The sequence below is a fragment of the Hemiscyllium ocellatum genome, unplaced genomic scaffold, assembly GCF_020745735.1.
Source record: "Hemiscyllium ocellatum isolate sHemOce1 unplaced genomic scaffold, sHemOce1.pat.X.cur. scaffold_204_pat_ctg1, whole genome shotgun sequence".
Lineage (NCBI taxonomy): Eukaryota > Metazoa > Chordata > Chondrichthyes > Orectolobiformes > Hemiscylliidae > Hemiscyllium > Hemiscyllium ocellatum.
The window spans coordinates 720,847-739,185 of NW_026867957.1; the positions used below are offsets into that span (position 1 = coordinate 720,847).

An 18,339-nucleotide genomic window follows, 5' to 3' on the forward strand; every position below is an offset into this window, starting at 1 on the left:
TGGTGCTGTCTGCATAACACAGTACGAAAAGGAATTAACAGTAAAAAAACACAATAACCCAAACTCAGAGTCACAAATTCATTGATGTTGCTTGGGTCCAGCATTTATAAGTAATCAATTTTTAGAAATAACTACAGATACATTTACTAACTATATTGGAGTACACTCAAGTTTCTTAATGAACAGTGACAGGATTGGACAGAGTCCGCATAGATTTAAGAGAGGGGAATCATACTTAGCAAATCTACTGAAGGAATCCACAGAGTCAAATATTAAAGTAAGAAATTGCAGGACAGTTAGAAAAGCTTATCATTAAACATGGTAGACTGGGTTTTGTGAAAGAGAAAGTATATTTGACAAATTTGCGACAGTTCACTGAGGAGATAACTAGCAGGGCAATCCAATGATGTTCTGTATTTGGAATTTAAAAATGCAAATGATAGGGAGCTACATAAAAGTGAATTGCACAATTGAGGAGCTCATGGTATCGGGGTAATGCATTAGCATGGATTGAGGATTGGTTAACCACACTGGCTGTTGCTGAGTCCTCACTTGCAGTGCTGTATACAATGTTAGCTCCCATATTTAATAAAGGATAAACCAACATCGGAGACCATTCAAAACAGATTCACTTAGCTGCTTCAAGCATGAAAGGGTTGACCTATCAAGAATAGATAAGCAGGGATGATGTTATGGAAACAAGATTCTGAGGAGCTTGACAGGGTGGACGTTGACTAGATCTTCCAGCACCAGTGAAGTCTCAAACAAGGGAACATTCATTTTAGAAAAAGTAAAGATTTTTTTCTCTCAGTGAATGGCTAGAATTTTCTCACCCAAACTTTTGTGAAAGTTAAATGTGGGAGGGGAATGGTTGGGTTACTCTTCGGAGTGTTGTTCTGGCTTGTTGGGCGGAAGGGCCTGTTTCCACACAGTAGGGAATCTATGATTCTATCTCAAATTATTTTAAAAAGGGTAGATAGAGTTTTGAAATATTGAGCAGTTGAAGGCTATGCGGATCAAGCATAAAAGAGGTATTGAGGCCTGGGTTGGCCCAGCCATGATCTGACAGAATGGGGGAACAAGCTGAAAGGGATGAATTGCCTATGCCTGCTCCGATTCCTTGAGGCTCCGTTTCATTTTATTTGTCTCCAAAGAAGAGTGTGATACAATGTGCTAAAGATCTCAGATGTTGTGAAAATGGGGTGTTTATGTACTGATTCAAATGGCATTGATTCATCAGTCACAGCTATACAGTAATGAGTAGGAAGGCAGTGCCCTCCATGAATAAAGGAAATCTACTGCAGAGCTCACGCAAAGGGAATTCTTACCCTCAGCAAACTCTCAACCACCCGACCTCTTGCAAAAATGCCATCCCATTTTCCAATTCCTCCTTCTCCGTCATATCTGCTCCCAGGAGGACCAGTTCCATCAGAGAACACACCAAATGGCCTCTTTTTTTAGAGACTGCAATTTCCCTTCCCATGTGGTTAAAGATGCCCTCCAACACATCTCGTCCACATCCCGCACCTCCGCCCTCCACACCCCACCCCTCTAACCATAACAAGGACAGAACGCCCCTGGGGCTCACCTTCCACCCTATAAACCTTCGCATAAACCAAATTATCCACCAACATTTCAGCCACCTCCAAAAAGACCCCACCACCAGGGATATATTTCCCTCCCCACCCCTTCCCGCCTTCTGCAAAGACCATTCCCTCCGTGACTACCTGGTCAGGTCCACGCCCCCTACAACCCACCCTCCCATCCTGGCACTTTCCCCTGCCACCGCAAGAACTGTAAAACCTGTGCGCACACCTCCTCCCTCACCTCTAACCAAGGCCCTAAAGGAGCCTTCCACATCCATCAAAGTTTTACCTAAACATCCACCAGTTTCATTTATTGTATCCGCTGCTCCCGATGTGGTCTCCTCTACACTGGGGAGACTGGGGGCGCCTCCTAGCAGAGCGCTTCAGGGAACATCTCCGGGACACCCCAACAAATCCATCACACTGCCCCGTAGCCCAACATTTCAACTCCCCCTCCCACTCTGCCGAGGACATGGAGGTCCTGGGCCTCCTTCACGCCGCTCCCTTACCACCAGACGCCTGGAGGAAGAACGCCTCATCTTCTGCCTCAGAACACTTCAACCCCAGGGCATCAATGTGGACTTCAACAGTTTCCTCATTTCCCCTTCCCCCACCTCACCCTAATTCAAACTTCCAGCTCAGCACTGTCCCCATGACTTTTCCGGACTTGCCCCACCTTCCTGTCTTCTTTCCCACCTATCCACTCCACCCTCTCCTCCCTGACCTGTCACCTCCATCCTCTCCCCCACTCACCCATTGGACTCTATGCTACTTTCTCCCCGCCCTCCTCTCGCTTATCTCTCCACGCTTCAGGCTCACTGCCTTTATTCCTGATGAAGGGCTTTTTCTCTGCACTTTGGATGCTGCATGAACTGCTGTGCTCTTCCAGCACCACTGACCCAGAATCTGGGTTCCAGCATCTGCAGTCATTGTTGTTACCTCCCATCACATGACCCAACATCTCAGCACAAGCAGGACACACTGCGCATGCTCCAGCCAACAGTGACCCCAGGTGATTGATGTCAGCACCGGACCAATGAAAGGACGGTGGGCGGAGCTGGAGGACCTTGCGGGAGGTTGATCCTCCAACCAATCACAGTGAATGAAGGGCGGGGCTAAGGTAAACCATGTGATCACCCTCGCGCCCGACGCAGAGTCGCTGTAATAAATGCTCGGGAAGTTATAGAGAGAAAGGATACGGTAAGGAAAGAAATAATCAGGGAAATGTGAGAGAAGCTGTGATGTCATGAGCGGAGAGGTTTTACAAACAAATTGTGCACGTCGGAAAACACAAATTTGAACGTCCCAGTCCCGTGTTTGCAGTAAATGCGGAATTGCCTCAGCGGCTGCAGGCCTGAGTGAGGCCGCCATCTTTATTCGGGACAACGATTCACTGGACACGTGCGGAGCCGCCATCTTTGTAGGGGGCAAGGTGCAGCCAGGCGCATGTGCAGCCTCTCTCTAGTACAGAGTCATTGTGATGACAGCAGCCAATCCTGCTCTGAATCACCTCTGGGCTCCCTCAGGACCACTTTGTCAATGTCCAGCTTCCTCAGTCTCCAACCATGGGGGTATGTTTGGTCTGTTTAATACTGTATTATTACTTTTACAGACCATTTGTAAATGAATTTTTCACGTGGCCCAGCCCCTGACCATGTGCTGCTCTAATATCAGATTATTTTGTCTTGAATATTTTTGAGTCAAGAATTCTTTTTTCCAATATACAAGTGTGTTTTCCTTCAGTTTCTGACTATCAAATTCTGCACCACTTTCATTCCCTGTCATGCATTTTGCACCCCCTTGAACTGTGTTTCTCTTTCCACAGATCCCAGTGATTAATGCCAAAGCCCTGTTGCCTGTGGAGAGGGTGATGCTTGACTTTCTTGTACAGCTGCAGTTTGTGTGGTGAAGGTGCTCCCACAATGTGGTTGGGTAAGTGGCATTACAGATTATTCATTACAGCAACAGTGATGATTTGAAGATAATGTCCAAACCAAGAACAGTTTGTAATTTTATTATCATGCTTATAATTTCATATAAAATATCATTGAGAATTTTAGATATAAAGCCAGAGATGGAGATATTAGGTCAGGTGACCAAAAGCATTGCCAAAAAGCAGGTTTTGAGGGATGTCTTAAAGGTGGAACGCAGACCTGTGATGTTTTGTCTGCAAATTCCAGACCATGTTGCTTTAGCAACTGTAGAATCAGCTACACAGTTGAAGTAATGAATTAACAAATTATTAGGAGTCTCGAAGTAAATGGATTGACGAGGTCTCAAAGGATGTGTGGTGCATGGAGCTAGGGATGAGAACAGCCAGGAATCAAGTCACGAATGAGAATTTTAAATTGTTGTTGCTTATAGGAGCCTTTTGACGGGTGAACACATTTGGGGAGAAGTGAGCACGTGGGCGATAGAGCTTTCAATTTTTCTTGAGATTACAGGGAGGTTGAATTTGGGAGGCTGGCCAGGAGTGTGTTTGGATAATTTAAGTCTGGAGATAACACACGATGGATGAGAGTTTCAGTATATGAGCTGAGATGAGGGTGGAATCAGCTAGAAATAGTGGTGTTGGAGTGGGACTGGGCTGTCACTCTTACCTCACCTCTGGGATTCAGCTGGTTGTCAGGTTGTGAATCAGGTGGTAACACAATCGGGAGCTGAGTGGCCCTGGTGGAGCCTAAAATGAGTGTCACTCAGTTGGCTGTTGCTAAGCAGCTGCTTGATAGCCCTGTTGATGAATACTTACATCACTTTCCTGCTGATCGAGGGAAATTGCCTGGGTCGGAGTTGACCTGTGTTTTTGTGTTGAACATCCCTGGGCAATGTTCCACATTGTCAGTCAATGCCAGTGCTGGATGGGTACGTGGCTTTGTGGGTGGCAAGTTCTGGTGCACAAGTTATCAGTATAATTGCCAGAATGTTAGCAGGACCCATAGCCTTTACACTACTTAACCATTTCTTGGTCTTATTCGAACTAAGTCAAACTGACTTAAAACTCACGTGTGTGATTTTGGAAACCACTGTTGAAGGCTGAGATGGATCATCCCACTTTGCAACTGGCTGAGAATTGCTGCAAATGCTGCATGGATGTGTGAGATCCCTCCGTTAGTTAGGGTGGGGATATCTGTTGTGCTTCCTGCAACAAGTTGATTAATTGTCCATTACCATTCACAAGTGGGTGTGGCAGAATTCTGATCTGATCCATTGGTTGTGGGATCGTTTAGCTCTGTTGCTTGATGCTGATGCTGTTTAAAATGCAGATGGTCCCGTTTGGTAGCTTCAACAGGTTGGCACTGCATTTTTAGGTATGCCTGGTGCTGCTCATGGCATGCCATCCTTTCCTGTCCATTGTGATGGGTGAGTGCGGGATGTACAAACCCATGAGATTACAGATTGTGCTGGAGTACAGTTCTGTTGCTGTTGTTATCCCACAGTGCCTCAGATATCCAGTTTGAGATCCTACATCTGTCCCATTTAGCATGGTGATAGTACCACTCAGCACAAGGGAGGTTTTTCTCAACTTTAAGGTGAGGCTTTGTCTCCAAAAAGACTGTGGGATGGTCGCTCTTGTCATGGACAGATACATTTGCAGCTGATAGATTCATACTGATAAGATCTAGTATGTTTTTCCATCTTGCTGGTTCCGTGACCGCCTGCTGCAAACCCAGTTGAGCAGCTATGTCCTTGAGGACCCGACCAGTCAGTCAGTAATCCTGCAGCTGAGCTACTCTTGGTAGAGGACATTGAAATCCTGTACCCAGAGTAGGCTTGTCACCATTTTATTGCCTCAGTGCTTCCTCCAAGTGTTATTCAACATGGAGTAGCACTGATCCGTCAGCCGTGGGAGCACAGTACGTGGTAATCAGCAGGAGCCATGAGACTTCCTGGTGTCCAAAGTTAATGCTGAGTACTCCCAGGGCAAAAGGTGTGTACATCACTGTGCCATCGCCTCTGCCTGGTCTGTCCTGCTGGTGGGACAGGACATATCCAGAGATTTCAGGAGAAAGTGAAGACTGCAGATGCTGGAGATCAGAGTGGAGAGTATGGTGCTGGAAAAGCACAGCAGGTCAGGCTGATGAAAGGCTTAGGCTCGAAACATCGATTCTCCTTCGCCTCAGATGCTGCCTCACCTTGTTATGCTTTTCCATCATCACACTCTCGATATCTAGGGATGGTGATGGTGGTGTCTAGCCATTATCTGTAAGGGATGACTCTGTGAGGATGACTATGTCAGGCTGTTCCTTGACTAGTCTGTGAGACAGCTCGCCACGTTTTGGCACAAAAAACCCGGATGTTAGTGAGCAGGATGTTGCAGAGCCGAGAGGGCTGATTCTGTGGTTGTATTTTCTGGTGCCTTGTTAGATGCCAAGTGGTCCATCCAGTTTCATTCCTTTGTTGAGACTTTGCAGTGATTAATGCAGTGAGTAACTTGTTGGGCGACTGTCAGGTTGGCAGGATATTTTCTGCCATTGACAATAGTTCCATGGAAATCAGGAGATTCCTAATTCGTTATTATTTCATGAATTCAGATTCCATCGTCTGCCGAGCTGGGATTCGAACAGGGACTTCAGTTGTACATTTTAATATTCTGGATAAAAGTTAAATACATTAGGTTTGTTCACTCATTTTAAACATCACTAACCCTGGTTTTGTTTCTTTGTAAACACTGCCCACCATCCTGTCTCCTTCATCCTTCCCTCCAACAACAAGAGCAACGAGCACACTGAGTTTCTCTGTCACTAAGACTGAGACAATCCGACCAGCTGCCTCTGCTGCTTCCCTCCCTCCCACTAGCCCACTGAGACAAACTGCCTCACATGGTGTTCCTGAATTTTGTCCCAAACTTACATCTTTCTCCTCTTGTCAAGTCTTATCAGAGCTCATCTTGATCTTTTCCTAGTCTCGCTAAACCACAGACATTCCAACTCTGTTTCCTCCCCGTCACTCCCCCTCGCCAATTCACAGATATTGTTCCTTGTTCTGTCTGTCTGTCTTTTCTGGTTATGTCCTTCTCATCCATTCTGCAAAAAAAAACTAACATTTAACCTCACCATCATTTGTAAATCCTGCTCCATCCCCAGTCTCCCTTTCCTTTATGAATTCCTTGTATTTGGTGTCCCTCCAGGATCTATCCTTGGTCCCTACTGTTTATCACCTACATACTGCCAGGAGGTGACATTGTCTAAAAGCACAGTGTGAGGTTTGACATGTACACTGACGATGCCCAGCTCTCCCTCCCCATCATCCCTCTCCATTGCTCCACTGTTACTCAGTTATCAAACGGCTTCTCACATTCCCACTACTTTATTAACTGCAGTTTCCTCCGATGAAACATTGTTACGGTTAAATCCATTACCTTCAGTTGCTAATACAAATTCCTTTCCCTTACTGCTGAGCCCCTCCCTCTCACTGGGTGCAGTCTGAGGTAGAACTAGACTCTTCACAATATTGCTGTCATATCTGACTTCAAGGTGACCTTCTAATCAGACATCTACACAATCACAAACACCAGGAATTCCAATCTCTGAAACGTTGCTTGTCTCCACCTCACCCCAGCTCCATTGCTACTGAAACCCCTTACCCGTGTCTGTGTTACCTTAAACTTGGTGAATCCGAAACAGAACCCTTGATTTTGTGACTGGCCCAGAATCTGCTGGCTTTCAGTGTTTCCTGCACAATTACCCCAGATCCCTTTCTGGTGCAGCTTTCTACAGATTCCACCATGTAAATAGCACTCTGTTCTCTTATTGTCCCCTCCAAACTGACCGACTTGACATCTTCCCAAATTATACTCCATCTGACAACTTGTTGCCCCCTTCTCCTGTGTATCTCTCTCTCTTCACAATCCTCTTAGCACTTTACAGTTATGCCTTTTCTAGGAATTTCCCCCCCCCACCCATTCTTCTAAACATTTCCTGGGAACAGTGGGCAGTGTGAAGCATGCAGAGATGCTCTGTTTTTAGAGATACTCTATGGGAGGAACTTGCTGCCCATTGGTCAGAATGGAGACAACTTGCCCATCGAGCTGCATGAACCTTTCACCCCCCCCCCCCCATGTCTTATTGATGAGGCACAGCGGCAGCACGGAAGGGAAAAAAAAAGAAGCAAATCCTGCTCTCCGCATCTCACTGACTCCTGGAATATTCTGTCCCATGTGTCAAAAATCTGCCCTGTTCAGTCGCATGAAATCCCAAGGTGGAAACTCACAGAAACCCACAGAGGTTTCCCCTGAACTGACTGCTGACCTCCACAAGGGGTAATGTGTCCAGTCATCCTGGGCCAGGAGGAGGAGATGGTGTGAGTTTCTAACCTGAACTGACAGTGATGGAGTTTATAAACGTGTATTACAGGATACTACAGGTGGACATTCAGATGGTAATCTCAGTCATTGTAACACCAAACTCTGATTGAATTAGTCAATTCATCAGGACCTGGATATTCGCATTGTGTGTGAGTATTGTATTCCATCTGAATCCCATTTGCTGCATAAAAGTTCTCTTTGAATCTTCCCAAACCTTTTATGTGTGTCCTGTAATCCTTGTATAATGAGCTGATGGGTGTAAGGTTTATTATTATAATGTATAATTTCTGTAAATCCCTCTGTCACAGCTCCCCTCAATTGCCTTTGCTACAAGGAGAACAACCTCAGTTTCCCCAAACCCCTGATTCCCCAGTGTCTGTTTGATTAGATTACTTAGTGTGGAAACAGGCCCTTCGGCCCAACAAGTCCACACCGACCCGCCAAAGCGCAACCCACCCATACCCCTACATTTACCCCTTACCTAACACTAGGGGCAATTTGGCATGGCCAATTCACCTGACCCGCACATCTTTGGACTGTGGGAGGAAACCAGAACTCCCGGAGGAAACCCACGCAGACACGGGGTGAACGTGCAAACTCCACACAGTCAGTCACCTGAGTCGGGAATTGAACCCAGGTCTCTGGCGCTGTGAGGCAGCAGTGCTAACCACTGTGCCAGCATGCCGCCCACGGCTCTCTATAAGACACACATCAGGATTGTGTTGGAACGTTCTCCACTTGCCTACATCAGTGCAGCCCCCAACAATATTAAAGAAAGTGAACATCCTCCAGGACAAAGCACTGTGCCTGAGTGGTGTCCCATCCACCCCTTCAGCATTCCCTCTCCCCATCCCAGAGACACAGTGGCATCACTGTGTAAAAGGGAAAGGCAGCATTGTCCTCCCAGACCATAGGGCTGCTCTCTCATTAGGGAGGAAACTGGAGCCCCTGGAAGAAACCCATGCGGACACTGGGAGAATGGGCAAGTCCCACAGAGACAGTTGTCTAAAGCTGGAAACGAACCTGGGGCCCTGGCAGCAGGGCTAATCACTGAGCCACTGTGCCACCCTCAAATTGTAATTTGATTCACAACTACCACTTCCTCTGATAGTTCATTCCACACACAAACCATTGTCTGAACAAATATTTTTTAAAAATCCCCGAATCTCTTTTTAAAGCTGTTCTGCTGTCACCTTAAAAGCTGTGTACCCAGTCTTGAATCGGGTTCCTTCCTGGAAAGGACACCTGCTGTTCACATTACTGATACCACCCATCCATGATTTGAGTCTAATAAGGTCACTCCTCAGCCTCCTGCGCGCCAGTGAAAGACGTCGCAGCCTATCCAGCCTCTGCTTATAATTCAGACTATCCATTCCCCTCAACATCCTGGTAAATCGCTTTTGAATCCGCTCCAAATACATAATGTCCTCCCGATATCAGCATGGCCAGAACTGGACACAGAATTCCAGAAAAGGCCTCCCCAACATCCAAAATAACATCCCAACTCTTGTACTCCAAGGTCTGAGCAATGGTGACAAGTGTGCTAAGCATCTTCTTAACCACCCTGTCTACATGTGACACAGACTTGAAAGACCCGAACCCCTCGGCCTCTTTGTTCCATATCGCTCCTCGATGCCCTGTTTTTAATTAGTGTAAGTCTGCTCTCGTTTGTTTTATCAAGATGTAATATTTTGCATTTATTCCAATCCAAAAATACCAAAAAAATCCTGAGCATTAAAGACAGTGGGAGTATACTTAAGAGGGAACTCAGGAGGGCAAAAAGGGGACATGAGATAGCTTTGGCAAATAGAGTTATGAATAATCCCAAGGGTGTTTATAAATATATTAAGAACAAAAGGGTAACTCGAGAGAGAATAGGGCTCTTCAAAGATCAGCAAGGTAGCCTACGTGTGGAGCCGCAGGAGATGGGAGAGATACTAACAAAATATTTTGCATCAGTGTTTACTGTGGAGAAGGACATGGGCAATATAGAATGTGGGAAAATAGAAGTTGAATATGTCCATCTTACAGCGGAGGACGTGCTGGGTGTCTTGTAACCTGTAAAGCTTGGTTAATCCCCAGCACCTGATCAGGTGTACCCTAGAGCTCTGTGGGAAGTTGGGAATGTGACTGCTGGGCCTCTTGCTGAGATATTTTGTATCATCGATTATCACAGACGAAATGCCGAAAGACTAGAGGTTGGTTAACATGGTGCCACTATTTAAGAAAGGTGGTAAGGACAAGCCAGGGAACTAACGACCGGTGAGCCTGGGCAAGTTGTTGGGGGGAATCCTGAGGAACAAGATGCATGTGTATACTGAAAAGCAAGGATTGATTAGTGATAGTCAGCATGACTTTGTGCATGTCTCTCAAACTTGATTGAGTTAATTGAAGATGTATCAAAGAGGATTGATGAGGGCAGAGAGGTGGACGTGATCTATGGAATTCAGTAAGGTACTGGACAAGCTTCCCCATGGAAGACTGCTTAGCAAAGTTAGATCTCATGGCATACAGGGAGAACTAACCGTTTGGATACAGAACTGGCTCAAATGTAGAAGGCAGGGTGGTGGTGGAGGGTTGTTTTTCAGATTGGAGGCATGTGACCAGTAGAGTGCCGTAAAGACCAGTGTTGGGTCCACTACTTTTTGTCGCTTATATATATGATTTAGATATGAGCATAGGAGGTATAGTTAGTAAGTTTGCAGATGACACCAAAATTAGAGGTATAGTGGACAGCGAAGAAGGTTACCTCAGACTACAACAGGATGTTGTTCAGATGGGTGAGAAGTGGCAGATGGAGTTTAATTCAGATAAATGTGACGTGCTGCATTTTAAAAAAGCAAATCTTAACAGGACTGATACACTTAGTGGCAAATTCCTAGATAGTGTTGATGAACAAAGATATCTTGCAGTGCAGGTTCATATTTCCTTGAAAGTAGAGTTGCAGGTAGATAGGATACTGAAGAAAATGTTTAGAATACATTCTTTTATTGATCAGAGCATTCAGTATAGAAGTTGGAAGGTGATTACAGGACATTGGTTAGGCCTCTTTTGGAATATTGTGTGCAATTCTGTTCTCCGTGAATCGGAAGGATGTTGTGAAACTTGAGGTTCAGCAAAGATTTACAAGGATACTGTCAGGGTTTGAGCTGCAGAAAGAGAGCAAAAAGGCTGGGGCTTTCTTTCCCTGGAGCATCAGAGACTGAGGGGTGACCTCCATAGAGGTTTATAAAATCATTAGTAGCATGGATAGGGTAACCAGACAAGGTCTTTTCCCTGAGTAGGAGAGTCCAGAAATAGAGAGCATAAGTTGAGGGTGAGAGGGGAAAGATATAAAAGGGAACTAAGGAGCAACTTTTTCATGCAGAGAGTGGTGCCTGAATGGAATAAGCTGCCAGAAGAAGTAGTGGAGGCTGACAATTACAGTATTTTAAAGGCATTTGGATACTTGACATGAATAGGAAAGATTTAGAGGGATATGGCCCAGGTGCTGGCAAGAGGGATAAGATTAGGTTCGGATATCTGGTCGGCATGGACAAATTTGACCGAAGGTTCTGTTTAGTGCTGTTCATCTGTGACTCACAGCTCAGTGGGTTTCGGTCCCTTCAAAGATAAATCTTTATCTGTTTTATTTTAGTAAAGCTACAACATTCAGTAGGGCGACAGTTTATTTCTTTAAATACACATCTTATGATAATTTGATAAAGTTTTTTAATATAAAATATTGGTACTAATTTATTCTAGAGTCATGTTTTGTAAAGCTGTAAGATTGTGTGCCTTTTTCTGGGTCTGTGGACTGTTAAGGTGCAGAGATGGCCATTCGTACAGTGATGTGCTCTTCCTGTTGGATGTGGGAGATTAAGGAAAGTTTCAATGATCTGATTGTCTGCAGGAAGTGAGGATGCAAATCCTGTAGGATTTCCTGGATCAGATGGAGCAATGGTTAAAGGTAATGAAGAATTTACAGGAGCATGGGGGTGTGATAGGTGGCAGTTTCAGAAAGGTAGGAAAACTGCCGATCCAGTCAGGTAGATGGGTTTCCTCTAGGAAATGGAGGAGCGGAAGGCAAGTAGTGCAGGAGTCTCCTGTGGTTATTTCCATCTCCAACAAGTATACTGTTTTGGAAAGCGTCGGGGGTCACATTTTCAGGGGAATATCGCACTGACAGCCAAGTTACTAGTGTAATGAATCTAGTATAATGTGAGGTATAACAGGTTCCACGCAATCGATGGTGATAGGGGGCTCTCTAGTCTGCAGCACAGACTGCAGTTTCTGTAGCTGATAGTGAGACCTCAGAGTGGGGTGGTGCCTCCCTACTGTCTGGGTGAAGGATGGCTCCGAGGGTGCAGAATATTCTGAAAGGGGAGAATGATCAGTGGGAGGTCGCTGTGCATTGGTACCAGTGACATAAGAGAAAAGGATGAAGTACTGATGACAGAATATAGCAAATTAGCCTGGAGGATAATAAGCAGGATCTTGTGGGTCGTAATATCTGGATTACTCCCGGTGCCACATGCTAGCGAGAGCAGGAATAGCAGGGTAGAGCAGATGAATGCGTGGCCAAGGATCTGATACAGGGGAGAAGGATTCCCATTTTTGGATCATTGGAATCTCTGCTGGGGGAGAGGTGACGTGCATAACAAGGATGGATTACACCTGAATTGGAAGGTGTCTAATATCCAAGCAGGGAGATTTGCTAGTGCTACTCGGGAGGCATTAAACCAGTGAGGGCGTGGGGGTAATCCTAAAGAGATAGTGAGAAAGGAGGTAACCCTGAGGCTGGTACAGTTGAGAAGTTAGACAGGCACGGGCAAGGCACAGAATGAGGTAGGACTGACAAGGTACAATAGACAATCGGTGCAGGAATAGGCCATTCTGCCCTTTGAGCCAGCACCACCATTCATTATGATCATGGCTGATCGTCCACAATCAGTATCCTGTTCCTGTCTTATCTCCATAACACTTGATTCCATTATCTTTAACAGTTCTGTCCATCTCTTTCTTGAAATTATCCAGAGACTTGGCCTCCACTGCCTTCTGGGGCAGTGCATTCCATGTGTCCACTACTCTCTGGGTGAAGACGTTTCTCCTCAACTCTCTTCTAAATGGCCTCTCCCTTATTTTTAACCTGTGTCCTCTGGTTCTGGACTCACCCATCCGTGGGAACATGCATCCTGCCTCCAGAGTGTTCAACACTTCAATAATCTTGTAGGTCTCAATCAGATCCCCTCTCATTCTTCTAAATTCAAGTATACACAAACTCAGTCGCTCCAATCTTTCAACATATGATCATTCCGCCAATTCCGGGAATTGTCCTCGTGAACCTACCCAACACTCCCTCAATAGTCACAATGCTCTTCCTCAAATGTGGAGACCAAAACTGCACACAATACTCCAGGTGCGGTCTTACCAGGGCCCTGTACAACTGCAGAAGGACCTCTTTGCTCCTCTATTCAATTCCTCTTGTTATGAGGGCCAGCATGCAGTGAGCTTTCTTCACTACCTGCTGTACCTGCATGCTTGCTTTCATTGACTGATGTACATGAATACCGAGATCTCGTTGTACTTCCCCTTTACCAAACTTGACTCCTTTTAGATAGTCATCTGCCTTCCTGTTCTTGCCTCCAAAGTGGATAACCACACATTTATCCACATTCAACTGCATCTGCTATGCATCCGCCCACTCACCTAGCCTGTCCAAGTGAACCTGTATTCTCATAACATCCTCCTCACATTTCACCCTGCCACCCAGCTTTGTGTCATCAGCAAATTTGCTAATATTACGTTTAAGATGTTCATCTATATTATTAATGTATATTATCAACAGCTGTGGTCCCAGCACCGAACCTTGTGGTACCCCACTAGTCACTGCCTGCCATTCCGAAAGGAAGCGTTTATCACTCCTCTTTGCTTCCTGTCAGCCAGCCAATTTTCAATCCAAGTCAGTATATTCCCCTTTGTAAATCCATGCTGACTCTGACGAATCCTATTACTGCTATCCAAATGAGCCATAATTTCATCTTTTGTAATTGACTCAGCGTCATTCTCACCACTGACATCAGACTAACCGGTCTATAATTCCTTGTTTTATCTCTCCCAACTTTTTTTGAAAAGTGGGATAACATTAGCCACCCTCCAATCTGACTCTACATCTCCTGATTCTGTGTATCCCCCTTTCCCAAGGGACTGAACGTCATCCCTCATCAACAGGGCCATCCCACCCCCTCTGCCCATCAGTCTGTCCTTTTGATAGCACTGCACTGCATTTATTCCAATGCAAGAGGTTTTACAGGGAAAGCAGATGAGCTTAAGATATGGTTTTGAACATGGGACTGGGATATAGTGGGTATGACAGAAACGTGGCTTAGGTTGGACAGGCCAGGTAGCTTAATGTTCCAGGGAATAGATATGAGGAAGGGTAGAAAGGGGGATAAGAGGGAAGGTGGAATGGTGTTTTTGAGTAGGGATAACATTATTGTTGTGCTTAGGGAGGATATTCATGGGGGTTCGCCCGTTGAAATTACTTGGGTGGAACTGGGAAATAAGAACAGGACGATCACCTTATTGAGGTTGTCTGTGTGGGTTTCATCCAGGTGTTCTGGTTTCCTCCCACAGTCCAAAGGTGTGCAGGTTGGGTGGAGAATCCAGGCTGGATTGCCGTATTGTTCAGGGATGGGCAGGTGGGTGGATTGGCCATGGGAAATGTTCAGGGATGTGCAGGCTAGGTGGATTGGTCATGGGAAATGCAGCGTTACAGGGGTAAGATAGGAGGCTCTGAGGGTCAGTGTGGATGTGATGGGCCGAATGGCCTGCTTCCACACTTGGGATTCTTTGACGACAATTCTACTGGTTTTAAAATAGTTGCAGAAAATAATAGATCAGATCTAAAAGTTGGTGTTCAAAATTGGACAAAGGTGAATTTTGACGGTACAAGGCAAGAACTTTCAATATTTCTTTGCAACCCCAGGCAAAGGGACGGCTGGAAAGTGGGAACATAAGAACAGAAGGAATAGGAGCAGGAGTAGGCCATCTGGCCCCTCAAGCCTGCACTGCCATTCAATAAGACCAGGGCTGATCTTTTCATGGCCTCAGCTCCACTTTCCTGCTCTCTCACCATAACCCTTAATTCGATTCCTGTTTGCAAATCTACATTTTGCCTTAAAGACATTCAAGTTGATAACATCAACTGCTACACTCAGCAGGGAATTCCACAGAATCATAACCCTTTAGCTGAAGAAGTTCCTCCTCAACTCTGTCCTAAATCAGAGACCCCCTTATTTTGACGCTGTGCTCTCTAGGCTGACCCGCCCCCCAATGGAAATAACCTCCCTGCTTCTATCTTATCTATTCCCTTCTTAATTTTATTTTTTCCAATACAGCCTCCCATTCTTCTAAATTCCAACAAGTATAATCCCAGTCTATTCAGTCTCTCCACATACACCAATCCTCTCAACCCCCGACTCAAACTAGTGATCCTCCTCTGCACCCCCTCCAGTGTCAGTACATCCTTGTTGAAGTAAGGAGATCAAACCTGTACACAGTACTCCAGGTGTGGCCTCACCAGCACCCTGTACAACTGCAGCATAACCATCCCTCTAGCAAGGAAGGACAATAAACCCTTCACCATCTCTTTTAGTCCCCTGGGATGCATTCCATCACGGCCAGGAGACCCATGTTCTTTTGGGCTGTTATCTTTTCCAACACTACCTCTTTACTGAGAGTGACTGTTTCCATGTCCTCATCTGCTATTGCCTCCATAGGCCTGTGAAAATGAGACAACAAGAGTACATAGACAGTATGTTCCTGTTAAAGCCAAGTCTGGTAGGTGTAGAGAATGCTGTGTGTCTAGAGAAATTGAGGGTCTGGTCAAAAAGATGAAGGAGGGATATGGCAGCTACGGACAGCTGGGTTTGAGTGAATCCCTCGGAGTATGGGGCAGTAGGAGTACACTTGAGGGAAAACAGGAGGGCAAAAAGGATACATGAGAGAGCTTTGGGGGGAAGGAGGTTTAAGGACAATCCAAAGAGATTCTACAAAACACTAAGGACAAAAGAGTAACCAGGCAGAGAATAGGGACCCTCGAAGATCAACAAGGCTGTCTGTGGAACCACAGAAGGTGGGAGAGATACTACCCAAGGATTTCATGTCAGCTTTTACTGAAAGAGAAAATGGAAGCTCGAGAGTTTGGAGAAAAAAATAGTGATGATTTGACAACTGTCCATATTACAGAGGAGGTTGTACGGGATGTCTTATACATAAAGCTGAGTAAATCTGTGGGACCTGATCAGGTGTATGCCAAATCTTTGTGGGAAGTGATCGCCGGGCCCCTCGTTGAGAAATTTGTATCACCGATAGCCGGAGGTGAGGTGCTGCAAGACAGGAGCCATTATTTGAGAAAGGTGATGAGGAAAGGCCAGGGAACAATACACTGGTGAGCCTGAGGGTAGTGGCAGACAAGGTGTTGGAAGGAATTCTGAAGGACAGGTTTATATGTAATTGGAAATGTAAGAAGTGATTAGGGATAGCCAGCAATGGCTTTGCACATAAATCACTAACTTGGACTTCAGAAAGACATTCAAAAAGGTTCCACATAACAGACTGGTTAGCAAGTTAGACACCATGGGATGCAGAGAGAGCCAGCTGTTTGGATACAATTGGCGGGAAGGTTGGGGACGGAGAGTAGTGCTTTTCGGACTGGAGGCCTGTGATGAGCAATATGGTGTAAGGATCAGTGCTGGGTCCACTGCTTTTCATCATTTATATCAATGATTTGTGTGTGAATATATGAGGTATAGTTAGTAGGCTTACAGTAGACATCAAAATTGGAGGTGCACTGGACAGTAAAGAAGGTTACCTCAGAGTACAATGGGACTTCAATCAAATGGGCTGAGGATTGTCAGATCGAGTTTATTTCAGATAAATGTGAGGTGCTCCATTTTGGAAAAGCAAATGAGGGCAGGAATTATACACTTAATGGGAAGGTCCTGGGGGTTGTTGCTGAACAAAGAGATCTTTCAGTGCAGGTTCATAGTTCCTTGAAAGTGGAATCATAGGCAGGGTAGTGAACAAGGTGTTTGGTGTACTTGCCTTTACTGGTCAGTACATTGAGTAGTGGAGTTGGGATGTCATTCTGCGGCTGCACAGCACATTGATTCAGCCACTTCTGGAATTCTGCTTTCAGTCCTGGTCTCCCCGCTATCGGAATGATATTATGAAATTTGAAAGGGTTCGGAAAAGATCTGCAAAGATGTTGCTAGGGTTGAGGGTTTGAGCTATATAGATAGAGGGTGAATAGGCTGGGGCTGTTTCCCTGGAGCATCGGATACAGTTGTGAGGAGCATGGATAGGATGAAATCCCAGAGTCTTATTCCCAGGATATGTGAGTCCAAAGCTTGGGGGCACAGGCTTCAGGTGTGAGGGAAAAGATTTAAAAGGGATCTAAGGGGCAATGTTTCCAGCTGAACATAGTACGTGTGTGGAAGGAGCTGCCAGAGGAAGTGTGGAGGCAGGTACAAGTACCCAGTTATGCCTTTGAGATGTTGTATGTGATTAGCAAAAGTTTAGAAGGATACAGGCCAAGAGCTGGCATATGGGATGTGATTAATTTAGGATATCTGGTCGGCATGGACAAGTTGGATCGAAGGGTCTGTTTCTCTGCTGTACATCTTTATGGCACTACTAAAATTAAGATGGGTTTCTCTTTTATGGAGAGTTAGCAGAAGATCAACTAATTCTCCTTGGAGCTGAGAAGGTTAGGCAGGGATTTCGACCAGGAGCAGATTTGTTTCCAGGATATTTAATTTACAGAGAGGCAGACGGAGAAATTATTAATGTCACAATTTTGAGTAATTACCTTCGGGTAAATGGCAAATAAAACAGGTTAAAAATGTGAAGATTATTGTACTCACTAAGTTCTGAGCATCTGGAACAGTTTGGACGCAGATTCAGTAGTTATTGAGAAAACAAATTTGGAATTTAACTTTTTTAAGGAAGGGTTTGGAGGGCTACAGACAAATGGGAGGTGAGTTGGGATAGACTGGCACCATCTCCAGAGGGGCCAGTACAGCTGAATAGCCCCAAACCCCTGTGCTCTGCGTTACTGCCCCATTCACTGTGAATGATGAAGCTCATCCCAGGGCAGAGTCCAAGAGACATACAGCATGGAATTAGACCCTTTGGTTGAACTGGTCCATGCCGACCAGATATCCCAACATTTGGCACATATCCCTCTACACCCTTCCTATTCACATGCCCATCCAGATGCCGAATGGTGTAACTGTACCAGCCTCCACCACTTCCCCAAACAGAAGATTCCATACAGGCACCCATCTCAGTATGAAAAAAGTTGCCTCTTGGGTCCCTTTTAAATCTTTCCCCTCTCACCTTAAACCTACACCCTCTTGTTCTAGACTCCCCCACCCCAGGGAAAAGCCCTTGTCTATTTTTCCC

General features: G+C 45.5%; 1 long non-coding RNA gene across 1 annotated transcript; it reads left to right on the forward strand.

Moving 5' to 3' along the window:
• The first annotated feature begins 2,731 nt into the window (after positions 1-2,731).
• LOC132810955 (uncharacterized) lies at positions 2,732-11,754 on the forward strand. Its single transcript, XR_009643169.1, has 4 exons — positions 2,732-2,786; positions 3,412-3,518; positions 7,940-8,039; positions 11,695-11,754. It is a non-coding gene; the product is annotated as an uncharacterized LOC132810955 (long non-coding RNA).
• The last annotated feature ends 6,585 nt before the right edge of the window (positions 11,755-18,339 follow it).